Below are 12,991 nucleotides of genomic sequence, written 5' to 3'. Positions count from 1 at the left end.
TCTCTTGTAAGCAGCATGTATGTTTAAAAATATTTTATTTATTTATTTGTTAGAGAGAGTGAGCAAGAGAGAGAGAGAGAGCATGAGCAGGGAGAAGGGACAGAGAGAGAAGGAGAAGCAGACTCCTCGCTGAGCAGGGAGCCTCATGTGGGACTCGATCCCAGGACCCTGGGATCATGACCTGAGCCAAAGGCAAGTGCTCAACAGACTGAGCCACCCAGACACCCTTGTAGGCAGCATATAAGGGGCTTTGCTTTGTCATCCATTTCATCACCCTATATCTTTCAATGAGCATTGAATCCATTTACATTCAAAGTAATTATTGGTAGGTATGTACTTATTGCTATTTTGGTACTTGTTTTGTGGTTGTTTTTCTAGTTCTTCTCTGTTGCTTTCTTTTACTCTCTTCTCTCACAGTTTGTTGGATTTCTTTAGTAATATACTTGGATTCCTTTCTCTTTATTTTTTGCATATCTATTGCCAGTTTTTAATTTGTGCTTACCATTAGATCTAAGTATAGCATCTTACGCATATAGCAGTCTATATTAAGTTGATGGTTGCTTAAGTTTGAACCCATTCTAAAAGTGATGAGGGAGCAGAGGGCAAGCTGAGGACGGGGCAGAGGCTGACACCCGGCAACACCCCCCCGCCATGGGATGTGCCATGTGGCATTCCTCAGGCACCCCTGGCTGCCCAAAAGCTAAGGAAAAGAAAAACAAGTGGTTAACTAACAGAGATCACAATCCTGCAAGACCTGAGTCTCCCTCAGTTTACACATGTCCTAGTGATTTACAAGGAAGAAGCTTTCTTATCAATAGCCTAACTTCCAGAGACCCATAATTCGGTTTCCTGGAGCCCTAACATTACCAATTCTCTCCATAAAATTGAGGGAGGCTGAGGCAGAAGGAAATGTAAATAAAATGGAACTTCTTTTAAACCTGCAGCCCATTGATAAGGACGTGCGATAGGAGGAAAGTAACATTCTCCCTGGAAGCCCCCAACTACCTTACTGTTAATACCTTCTAGACGGTCAACAACCCTAACTTGACAATAGCAAGGCCTCCAGTGTCCTGCGAGTCTTCTTTAACATATGAAAGTACTTTCTCAACCTCCCTTTTTCCTTACCTCCCCCAACCCCATGGTATATAATCAGCCACCCCTCACAACCACGGTGCAGCAGCTCTTTCTGCCCCTGGGTCCTGTCCCCGTACTTTAATAAACCACCAATTTTGCACCAAAGGCGTCTCAAGAATTCTTTCTTGGTTGTTGGCTCCGGACTGCACCCCACTGAACCTCACCTATATCCCACAACCTCATCAAAAGCACTAAACTTTTACTCCTGTCCCCACCATGTTTTGGGTATATGATGCCATACTTTAGATCCTTTTATTTTGTGAAGTTCTTGACTGAATTTTGTAGATATACTTAATTTTTCCGCTTTCATGCTTCCTACTTTTCTTCCCCCCTACTTATCATCTCTCCTTTCCACTCAAAGAATCCCCTTTAACATTTCTTATAAGGTTGGTTTAGAGGTCATGAATTCCTTTAACTTTTGTGTGTCTGGGAAACTCTTTATCTCCTTCTATTCTGAATGATAGTCTTGCTGTATAGAGATTCTTGGTTGCAGGTTTTTTTTTTTTTTTCTTTCAGCATTTTGAATATATCATTCCACTTCCTTCTGGTCTGCAAAGTTTCTGTTGAAAAATCAACTATAACCTTATGGGGTTTCCCTTCTACATAACTGTTTTCTTTTTTTCTTGCTGCTTTTAAAATTCTCTATTTATTACCACTTTTTTGCCATTTTAATTGCTATGTGTCTTGGTGTGGACCTCCTTGGGTTAATTTTGTTGGGGGCTCTCTGTGCCTCCTGGATCTGGATGTCTGTTTCCTTGCCCTGATTCAGGAAGTTTTCAGCTATAATTTCTTCAAATACATTTTCTGCCTGCTTTTCACTTTCCTCTCCTTCCGGGATCCCTATAATGCAAATGCTATTATGCATGGTGGTGTCTCTGAGTTCCCTTAATCTGTTTTCATTTTTTATTATTCTTTTTCTTTCTCCCATTTGGCTTGATTGCTTTCCATTATTCTGTCCTCCAGGTTGCTGATCTGTTCTGCTTCTTCTAATCTACTAGCTATTCCATCTCGTGTATTTTAAATATCAGTTATTGAGTTCTTCATCTCTGATTGGTTCTCTCTCTCTCTTTTTTTTAAGGTTTTATTTATTTATTTGACAGAGAGAGGGAGAGAGAGAGAGCAAGCATGACCAGGGGAGCAGCAGGCAGAGGGAGAGGCAGGCTCCCACTGAGCAGGCAGCCTGATGCCGATGCCAGGTTTGGAGACAAAGGCAGATGCTTAATGATTGAGTCACCCAGGCATCCCTCTAATCAGTTATTTTTCATTTTTTCTATCTCTTTATTGAGGGTCTCACTGAGGTCCTTCAATCTTTTCTCAAGTCCAGTGAGTATCTTTATGACCATTATTTTAAATTCCCTATCAGGCATATTACTTATCTCTGTTTTGCTCTCTTACTGCAATTTTGTCCTGTTCTTTCATTTAGGACATATTCCTCTGTCTCCTCATTCTCTCTAACTCTCTGTGTCTGTTTCTAAGTGTTAGGAAAGTCAGCTACATCTCCTCTTGCAAGTAGTAGCCTTATGCAGAAGAGGTTCTTTGGTACCCCATAGTGCAATATCCCCTGTTTACCAGAACCCGGCATTTCTGGGGTGTCTCCTACATGTGTTGTGTGTGTGTTACTCTTGTGGTTGAGCCACCTTTGCCTTTGGTCCAAATGTCTGCAATGGTTCTCTTTACCTGCTCTGAGCAGGGCTTGGTCCCTGTGTTGTTAGTGGGCCAGTCTGGGGACACCCTGGGGTTGAGTTGAGTCAGACCAAGTGTTTGCCAGAAATGCATTAGCACCAAACTTCAGGGCATTTTCCCTGTGCTGTCCCCTGAAAATCTTTCACTGGAGTGAGAGGCCTGCAGTCAGACCAGATATCTGCCCCCAGCCCACTGCTAAGGCTGCAGTTAAACTGGTGTATGGTTGTCTTCGCCCTTCCCCTGGGCAGGAGTCACTCTGGTGTGCTGCTGACCCGTTGAGGCGGCTTACACACTGCCCAGCTTGTGGCTCTGCTTTGGATGGACTCCTGCTAAGGAGGACATGTTGGATCAGTCAAGAGAATGTGGGTGTGGGGTACATGGTGTTAACGAGGTATGCACTGGTTTGCTGTGGGAAGGGACCTGTAGCTGCTTTGGAAAGTTCCTGCCCAGGGCATGTTGGATGGGGCAGGTCCACAAGAGAACATAGCTGTTAGCAAGCTCGGTGGAGCGTGTACGTAGTGCCCTGGTTCCCATACCTAGGTGGAATTTGTTTTGCATGTAAAAGGACCACATCACTTCACAATACGCAAAGGTAAAGCAACCCAAGTGCCCATCAATAGATGAATGGCTAAACAAAATGTGGTATGTACATACAATGGAATATTATTCAGCCTTAAAAAGGAAGGAAATTCTGACATATGCTACAACATGGATGAACCTTGAGGACATTATGCTGGTGAAATAATCTGGTCACAAAAAGACTGTATGATTCCACTTATATGAGGTACCCAAAATGGTCACATTCGTGTAAACAAAAAGTAAAATGGTGGTTGCCAGGGGCTGGTAGGTTGGGGGGCAGGGAGAACGGAGAGTTATTGTTTAATGGGTATAGAGTTTCAGTTGGGAAGGTAAAGTTCTAGGGTGGATGGTGGCGGTAGTTGCACAATAATATGAACGTACTTAATGCTGCTGAGCTGCACCCTTCAAAACGTTAAGATGGGGCTCCTGGGTGGTGCAGGTAGTGAGGTGTCTCACTCTTGATTTCGGCTCAGGTTGTGATCTGAGTTCCAGGCTCTGCACTCAGCATGGAATCTGCTTGAGAGTCTCTCCCTGTCTCCCTCTGACCCTTCTCCCCCCGCCCCGCATGCACACATACTTTCTCTTTCTCTAAAATGGATAAATAAAATCTTTTTTTAAAAGTTAAGTTGGTAAATTTCATGTTATATATATTTTAGCACAATATTTTTAAAGATTTATTTATTTGAGAGGGAGAGAGGGGGAGGGTGTGCATGCTTGGTGTGGAGGGGAGAGGGAGAGGGAGAGAGAATCCCAAGCAGACTCCGTGCTGAGTGCAGAGTCCCAGGTGGGGCTTGATTCCACAACCCTGAGATCACAACCTGAGCCAAAACCAAGACTCAGACACTTAACCAACTGTGTCACCCAGGCGCCCCTATTTTACTATAATTTTTCAAAATGAAGAAGACCCCCATCACCAAGCACCCATCCAAAAAAGGAACACATCAAAATTTGAATGATCCCACCCATCAGTCAGTGGGCTGGAACTCCTCCAACCCTTCACTTGACAGGAAACTCTTCTATGAATAGAGATTATGAGCTCACTGAAATGACTATAAAATATAAAGATAGGTATTGGTATGTATGTGGGTCTCTTCCTTCCTCTGAAATAAATAGGACTACCTTTATGGCTGAACATTAATTTCACAAATGTTCAAGTGCCTATTTTATGCAAGGCATTGTGCCAGCAGCTGGGGAAAATGTGAAAATGAAGCACACACAAGAAGTTCATAGTCTGGAAGGGATATGTCCATGCATAAATTTTTTCATGAATAATTTGAGTATGAGATAAAACATGAAATGTTCCCTTTTCTGTGCCCTTAAAGCACCCTGTACTTCTCAATTATTGTATGTGTTTCGCTGTACTGTCATTAGCTTCAGGTTTCTTATTCCCACACTGTGGGAGCTTGTATTCATCACCCTCCCTGTGTCCACGCCCCTTACCACAAAACTGTGCCATCAATGCCTGCCCACCATGAGAAGAGTAACTTGCCCGCCCCTTGACTCTAGTTTCCACCATTTGACTCGCTTTGGCCAGTGGAATGTGAGCAGCTATGATGGCTTGATATGGACTTGAACATCGGGAGCTACCCTTCGTGCATCTCTGCTGTCACGGTGAGACCACTCCTGGGCTGGCCCGTGGTGGGTGACAGGCACATATGGCAGAGCTGATCTCCTGAATTACCCTAGCAGAGGCCAGCCCAGAGAGCGAGTGTCCGAGGAACCTCTAGCCACGTCAGTGAGCCCAGCCAAGGAGACTGTACAAATTATAATTGTACACCTTGATAAACTTTTCACTAAGTGCACACATACGTATAATCTCCACCCAGATAAAAAACCAGAACATTCACAACACCTCGGGAGTACCTCCTTTCCAGTCATTACCCACCTCGTCCTCTAAAGATAACCATTATCTCGACTTCTAACGCCAAAATTTAGGTTTTGCCTGCTCTTGAATTTCTTCTGAATGGAATCATACCATATATAGTCTTTTGGTCTGGCTTCTTTTGCTCAACATTATGTTAATGAGATTTTCCCCAGTTGTTTGAACCGCTGTAGTTCCTTCATCTGTACTGCTTTGTAGTATAAATGGTATGACTGTAACACAATGTATTTATTCATTCTACTATTTGGGGTGTTTCCCAGTCAAAGCTACTAGGAACGGTGCTGCAGCGAATATTCTTATGTATGTCTTTTGGTGAGCGTAGGCATGCATTTCTCTTGTATACGTAGTTAGGAGTAGAATTGCCGGGATATAGGGTAAGTGTGTGTTCAGCTTCATATATGTTGCCAAACAGACTTCCCAAGTAGTTATAGCAATTGACACTCCCGAAAGAAATGCAGGAGTCCCACTTTTTCTACTTTCTTGCAAACACTTGGTATTGTCAGTTCTTTTAATTTTAGTCATTCCAGTGGATATGTAGTAATATCTCATTTTGGCTTTAATTCACATATGGCTTATGACTTAGTGAACAAGAATACATTTTCCTATGAGCACTCAAATAGCCTCTTTTCTGAAGGGTCTGTTCACGTAAGATTCAAGTTTGTGCCTGATAGACTTCTGCTACAGGATCAGAAGGACAGCTAGGCAGGTCATGAGGCTTCCAGAAAGAGATCCTGCAGATAAAAAAGGACTTTGCATCAGCTCAAACCCAGCCTTTTCTACATTAGAAATAATACATTGGGATTCCAGTGTAAGACCCTGAATGCTATGGAATCAATACTCAAGAAGGAGGTGATGGTTTGGACACATGGTAATGTGGGGGTCTTCAAAGGAAACCCATTGGCTGGTTGCTGATAGACTCACAAGTTTTCAGATATCTTGGAAACACGAGGACTTCAGGGTCTGATTCATAGCCACACAGGCTCAAAAAGGAGCTTTTGTAGACACAGTGAGTCGGAAATTAATGTAAAAGCCAGAAGGCTGATGTATTCGTTTACACTGTGAACCAGAATTGCCAAGCATTCTGGTCTCTGATTAGAATATTCTCTCCCTATAAGAAAATAACTTGGGAGGTCAAACACAATCAGAAGCCTGCTTGACCAGCTGGAATCAGAGCACCAGAATGAGAGATGGGGGCTGGGAGTAATAGGAGTGTGCTTCCAAGACCTTCACAGTAAAAATGGATCTGCTATTGGAACTGGACAAGATAGGACCTTGGGCCCAGTCTTCCTCTTCTCTACCAGTGCTTGGATCCATGAATGCTGTCAATGTTACTTTAGAGACTCTCTTTTTTCTTGCTGTTTCCAGTGCTAGCTAATCCCCTTCTGATTGATTCCTTCTTTCTTTAGCTGTCCTGGAGGACATTTGTTGATTGTGTTCCTATCATCCGTTTCCCTACCGTACCCCCCAGAGGTCCCTGGCCCCTTTTTAATAGACCATAGTTTCGGTGCACCTGGGTGGCTCAGTTGTTAAGCATCTGCCTTCGGCTCAGGGCGTGATCCCAGAGTCCTGGGATCGAGCCCCACATCCGGCTCCTCCGCTGGGAGCCTGCTTCTTCCTCTCCCACGCCCCCTGCCTGTGTTTCCTCTCTCACTGGCTGTCTCTCTCTCCGTCAAATAAATAAATAAAATCTTAAAAAAAAAATAGACCATAGTTTCCATTTGGAGATCTGATCCATGTAATTCCTGGGATGATTCCACCCCAAATCTAGGTTTGGAGCTTGTTACCTAGGCTGAGCAATGAGCACATTCCATCCTCTGAGCCCCGTCTTGGGTTGAGCATGTTGGCTGCAAATGCTGAGAGCCTGATAACCCTCTATTTGCTGTTGGGCATGAATGACAAAGCTTGTAGCCCTGGGAGCCACCTGAGGACCAAAAGGGGAGTCAGCCTCAAGATTATTCTGACACAGAAGAAGGCGGAGTGGAGAACTAAAGAGAAACCGGATTTTTGGTGATTTCATTAAGCTGTTGGATCAAGCTGTTGGACTTTTCAGTTACTTGAGCCAAGGTATTCCTTTTCTTGTGTAAACTGTTTTCATTGGTCTGGCAGACCCAGTTGATTATCCAATATCTATTCTCCTCTTTTTCCTTATTTACAGAACCTCCAGAACTTCCTATGAATAAAAATATTCAGCTCCTGGGACACCTGGGTGGCTCAGTCAGTTAAGCTACTGCCTTCAGCTCAGGTCATGATCCCAGAGTCCTGGGATCGAGTCCCGCATCAGGCTTCCTACTCAGGGCAGAGCCTGCTTCTCCGTCTGCCTGCCGCTCCCCCTGCATGTGTGCTCTCTCTCTCTCTGACAAATAAATAAATAAAATCTTAAAAAAAAAAATTCAGCTCCCCTGGAGCAAAGGGTTGCAATGTGGCCGATAAGATGCAAGTGAAACTCACTAGGAAAATTGATTCTTTAGAAGTGATTGACTCCCTGACTTTAAAAAAAAAAAAAAAGAGGGCAGATTCACTTGTGCGTGCATTCTGCCTTCCTCTACCCTCTTCTTCCAGCCTGCAAAGCAGATACAACATCCAGAAGAGTGACAGCGATCTTGTGATTATAAATCAAAAGACATTAAGGATGGCCAAAGAAGATAGAAGGAGCCTAATTCCGTGAACAACTGCGCCAGGCCCAGACTGCATATGCCAGACCTGTTGTAACATGAAAAAAGTAAACCCCTTATTGGGTTAGCCACTCTGTTGGGGTTTTGTGAAATGCAGCCAAATGCAATCACTTAGAGAATTCAGCCCATGAAACATGGACTTTAGTGACTGGTAGAGATGGGGCCTTGGGCTGTGAGAGTGCAGACATTGCAGACGGCAATGCCCACAACCTCCTTATGCAGTGGTGAAACATTGGGTGCATTTGCTCTTCAATGGGAGATACCCTACACGCCAACCAAGTCTGTTGTGTTGGGGAAATAACTGGAATAATTCAGAGTCTTAGCACGTGCAGGTCACTTTGCTCCACTTTCCACAAAGTCCTGAGAGAGACCAGTGTCCTAGAGTTATCCATGCTGAAGGAAAAAGGGAAGAAGTGCCTGTTCACTGAGCTCCTTCACTAAGGAAGAACACTCTGCCTAGGGTCTGCAAATCTTTGAAGGAGCCTCTCATAATTTGGAGATTTGCAGGACTGAAAAAAGATTGTTCTTTCTCTTCTCTAAATAGGAGCGGTGACTGCCAAGCAGTAGCTTAGAAGAAGATAAGACTGGTGTCCTGAAACTTTCCAAAGCACCTTCCTCAACAGAGGAAGTGAGGCCTCCAAAACATTCTCTTCCCGCTCCAGTGTTTTGTTTCCAGTTGTCTCAAGTCAGTAAACATTAATTTGAAGGCTTGAGGCACAGGCAGAACAAGAGGCCAGAAGGTTATAGAGAAGGATTTTCAGATTGAAAGACCAGGGCTACGGAGCACCTGGGGGGCTCCATTGGTTAAGTGTCCAACTCTTGATTTTGGCTCAGGTCATGATCTCAGGGTCATAAGATTGAGCCCCATGTCTGGCTCCATGCTGGGGTGTGGAACCTGCTTGAGATTCTCTCTCTCTCTCTGCCCCTCCCCACTTGTGCTCTCTCTCTCTCTCTCTTAAAAAAAAAAAAAAAAAAGATCATGGCCATATAGGAGCTCTGGCTATGGCTACTCACACTTAGGACTGAATAAGAGGCAAATAGACTGAAAGCCTACAACATTTTTGAGGGAATCATATCACCAAAAATGAGAATTTAAGAATCTGACCAGAGTTCACTTCCCGATATGACAGAAGAGGACAATGAACAAGAAGTCTCTTCAAAGAAGATGGAACTTGGACCACAGAGCTCAATCAAAGAGAGATATCCTCCCAAGGAGTAGGTTGGCTGAGTATGGAGATTACTGTCAGGAGGGAGTCCGGGTCACTCCCGTCTAGCAGAATCTGGTATTTGCTGTGGCTGGACTTTCCGTTCTTTCCCTTCCTATGTGGGAGTTGCATTTTGTTCCTTCTCCTCTTATATGTGGAATATGTTGGGGGAAATGACTTGCCTTTTAGTTTGCAGGTTATTGGACTCTGAGACTTCCCATCAGGGTTACATGGAGAAAACTGGGTATTGGCTAGGGATCTGGGCTTTTGAGATGGATGCAATGTCTGGTTGAGACCTCAGCACTGTCTCTGTTAGGGAGGGTGTATATCCTACTTGAGGGAGGGTGAATAGCCAAAAGGGTGGACTGTGGCAGTCACTGCTTTTTCCTACCCAAGAACGATTCTCCTTGTCTTCTTTATTAGTGGAACCTTGAATTTGTTTGGAAAAGCAATATGCCCGGCTAAAAACTACACCAAGGTTTTCTGGCCAATGAGACGTCAGCAAAATTCTGCCAAGGATATCTGGAAAAGCTTTGCTTTCTGGCTATAGGTATCATTCCTTCTCTCCTTTTCACTTCTTTTTCTTGCCTGGAACCAGATGGAAATTTGAATCTTCAGGAAGGAATGAGGAGCATTGGAAGTGGTAAATATGTGGATAAATGTCAAAGACTACTTGTTCTTCTTGGGTTTTGTACATGCATGTGACTAGTTAAAAATAATGTGGGAGTTTCCCTTTTCTATGCTCTGGAATATTTCAAGTAGTTTGGAAGGTTTAGGAGATTCTCCTATGAATCCATCTAGATCTCGTGTCTTTTTGAGGAATAACTCGTGTGTTTAAATTTTTTATGTTTACTGGGGTCAATTTCAGTGAATGATAGCCTCCTAGGAAATCATCATTGGTTTTTAAATGTGTTGGTCTAGACTTGGGAAAAGTCGTATCTTAAGATTTTTAACTTTTCTTCTGTTTCAATGGCTCTTTCCTCCCTGTCATTTCTTATCTTCCATAATTATGCCTTTAATTTTTTGTTCCTGATTAGATTAGCTAATGATTTGTTTGATTGATTGGATTGGCTTGATTTGATTTTTTTTTAAGAACCAGCAGTTGGATGGATTTATTCTTTTTAGATTTTTTTCTGCTAACTCATTAATTTCTGCTTTTGTCTTTAATAGTCCCTTCATTCTGCTTTCTTTCGGTTTACTCAATTTTTTAAGCTTTTTAATTGATGTTTAATTTTACTGAAACAGTTCACTTCATGCAATATATTTTCTTCTAATGACTGCTTTTACAGTATCTTATAGCTTCAGATAAGCTGTTTTCATAATTGCTATTTCATAAAATTCTGCGATTTGGTTTGTATTGCCTTATTGGCCCTCATGCTTAATACAGTGTTTTTTTTTTTTTAATTGGTAGAGGGATCTTTTGCTCTTAATTTTGTTAATTATAATTTTTTTGGCTTGTGACCAGAGAATGTTGCTTACATTATTGTTATTCTTAAAGTCACTGATGGGGGCACCTGGGTGGTTCAATTGGTTAAGCTGCTGCCTTTGGCTCAGGTCTTGATCCCAGGGCTCCCTGCTCGGTGGGGAGTCTGCTTGTCCCTCTCACTCTGCCTCTTTCCCCACTCGTGCTGTCTCTCTCTCACTCACTCTGGCTTTCAAATAAATAAATGAAATCTTTTTTTAAAAAAATAAAGTTACTGAGATTTTCTTTTGTGACCTAATGAATCATCCATTTTCATGAATGTTCCTTTTGATTACCCAGTAGCCAGTGTTCTGATCCACCAGGTCTCAGACCTGTGTCCTCAGTGTCTTCCCTCGTGGGATCAAACCCTCACCTTCCGAGGCTAGTTGGCGCTGATGTTTTTGGTATTGGCCTCCTCTAGGACCAGCAGCACTCCTCTCTTCCACACACCGTCCCTACTCCGCCCAACCCCCCACTCCCAAGCCTTGGTTCTGCTGTGAGCTCTGGAGCTGGCTCTTCGAGTTCCAGATATTTATCTCTCCATTTACATGTAAATTGAAGTGTGAGGTATTCTCTGTCTCCTAGGATGCTGTAGGTGAGAGCTGGGGTGATTTCATTTGTTGTCATTGTTGATCTGTGTGGTTTCGGGAGGATTGTGAAGGGATTTAGATCTGCCATTCTACAGGAATTGGGGAGCTCTGTGCTTTCCTTTTATCATATCGACTTTGCTGTTTCTTCTTCAGACCTGCCTTCCACTGGTTTACTCAAATATTCTCTTTTGCCCATTCCTTTTCCTAAACGTTGAAGTCACAGTTCTATTTCTGTTCTCTGAGTGGTAACGGCAAAAAGTGTAGCAGAAACATTTAGCTTAGCAAAGTCTAAAGTTAACATCACTGCCTTCCTTCCAAACAACCTAAGGGACCTTAGGGTACTTTGAGTCCTGTCACCTCCCTCTCATGATCCTATTTTACCAAACAATTCGGAGTGCTTACCATGTGCTGGCTTGATAAAATAATGAACAAAAGTGGGGGGAGGGTAGAATCCCGGTTCTAAAGGATTTGCATTTTAGTGGGAGAGAGAAACAAGATACAAATTAACATATGTATTATGTATTTCATTATGTAAATTAACATATTACATAATGAAAAGTACTACAGAGCAAAAATTAAGCAAGTTGGGGGAATTTGAAATCTCCCCTGTGCGTGTGTGTTCCTGTGTGTGTGTCACTAGCCGTGCAGGTATCTTGGGGAAGAACATTCTAGCCACAGAGAGTATCAGATGCAAAAGCCTTCGAGGACTCTTTGGCAGGAGGCCTGTGAAGCTGCAGGGAAGAGACAGAGGGAAAATGGTCGGATTTGAGGTCACGGGAGCTAATGAGAGACCAAAGCAGAGCCTCACAAGGACTTCAGTCTGGACTATAGTCCGTAGTAGGGACTTGGGCCTTTATTCCAAGATGGGCCCCCCGTGAAGGGTGCTAAACAGGAACTACGTGGTCTGGCATATGTCATACCAGGACTCCATGGGTTACCGAGGACAGATGGCTGAGACTGGGCCAGTTAGGAGGTTACTGCAGTAATCCACATGAGAGGTGATGAAGGCTGGCCCAAGCTAAGATACCGGCGGGGGGGGGGGGTGATGAGAAGTGATTGTGTCCTAAGTGTATTCTAAAAGTTGATTTGACAGAATTTGATAACTGACTAGTGTTAAAAATAAGGCAACGGACCCAAAATGGAGTCCCTTATGCTAAGCCCCGTGTCACCAAACTGAGACTTAACTGAATTATAGTTCTGGCATCTCCCGGAAGTAGAATCTTAAATCAGTTGACCAGGAGTCACTCAGTCTGCACTCATGAGGTAATCTGCCTGATAGACCCCTGCCATCCCCTAAAGGAAAGTGACCTCACCACCGCAGTCCACTTTTTGCTGGTATAGCTTCCTTGTTCCTGCTCCCTTCTGCCTATAAGTCTTTCACTTTGTATAGCAACTTGGAGTTCCTTTCTCCCCACTAGATGGGATGCTGCCTGATTTATGAATTGCTGAATAAAGCCAATAAGATCTTTAAGATTTACTGGGTTGAATTTTGTTTTTTAACACCAGTGAGTTGTAAGGAAAACCAAGAGGACAAGGATGACACCCAAAACATTGCCCGGAGCTGCTGGAAGGATAGAGTTGCCATTATCTTCCTATTGCCTCGCATTTAATCACATGCTGTTGGAGGCTGGATTGTAAGAATGCCCTCAATGCCCCATGAAATCCCTCCCCTTCAAGTATGGGTATGATTACATCCTGTGGTCGTGTTATGCTATATAGCAAAAAGAAGGCTACCCAGGTGGGCCAACACTAATCACAGGCCCTTTAAATCCACAGCTTCCCCG

The 12,991-nt window shown here is 43.4% G+C and overlaps 2 long non-coding RNA genes across 5 annotated transcripts in view; one reads left to right on the top strand and one right to left on the bottom strand.

Moving 5' to 3' along the window:
• LOC109490191 overlaps positions 1-12,991 on the top strand; it is a 43,376-nt gene that overhangs the window by 10,069 nt on the left and 20,316 nt on the right. The gene's annotated exons all lie outside the window — the stretch shown is intronic.
• Positions 5,856-12,991, bottom strand: part of LOC105239226 — a 40,508-nt gene continuing 33,372 nt past the window's right edge. Inside the window, exon 4 of the long non-coding RNA XR_004627779.1 lies at positions 5,856-6,009. This is a non-coding gene — a long non-coding RNA (uncharacterized LOC105239226). The remainder of the gene's footprint in view (positions 6,010-12,991) is intronic.

This window comes from Ailuropoda melanoleuca, chromosome 9, assembly GCF_002007445.2.
Source record: "Ailuropoda melanoleuca isolate Jingjing chromosome 9, ASM200744v2, whole genome shotgun sequence".
In the NCBI taxonomy this organism is placed as follows: Eukaryota; Metazoa; Chordata; class Mammalia; order Carnivora; family Ursidae; genus Ailuropoda; species Ailuropoda melanoleuca.
Note: the sequence above shows the minus strand (reverse complement) of the source record. Positions and strands in the feature narration are given on the sequence as shown.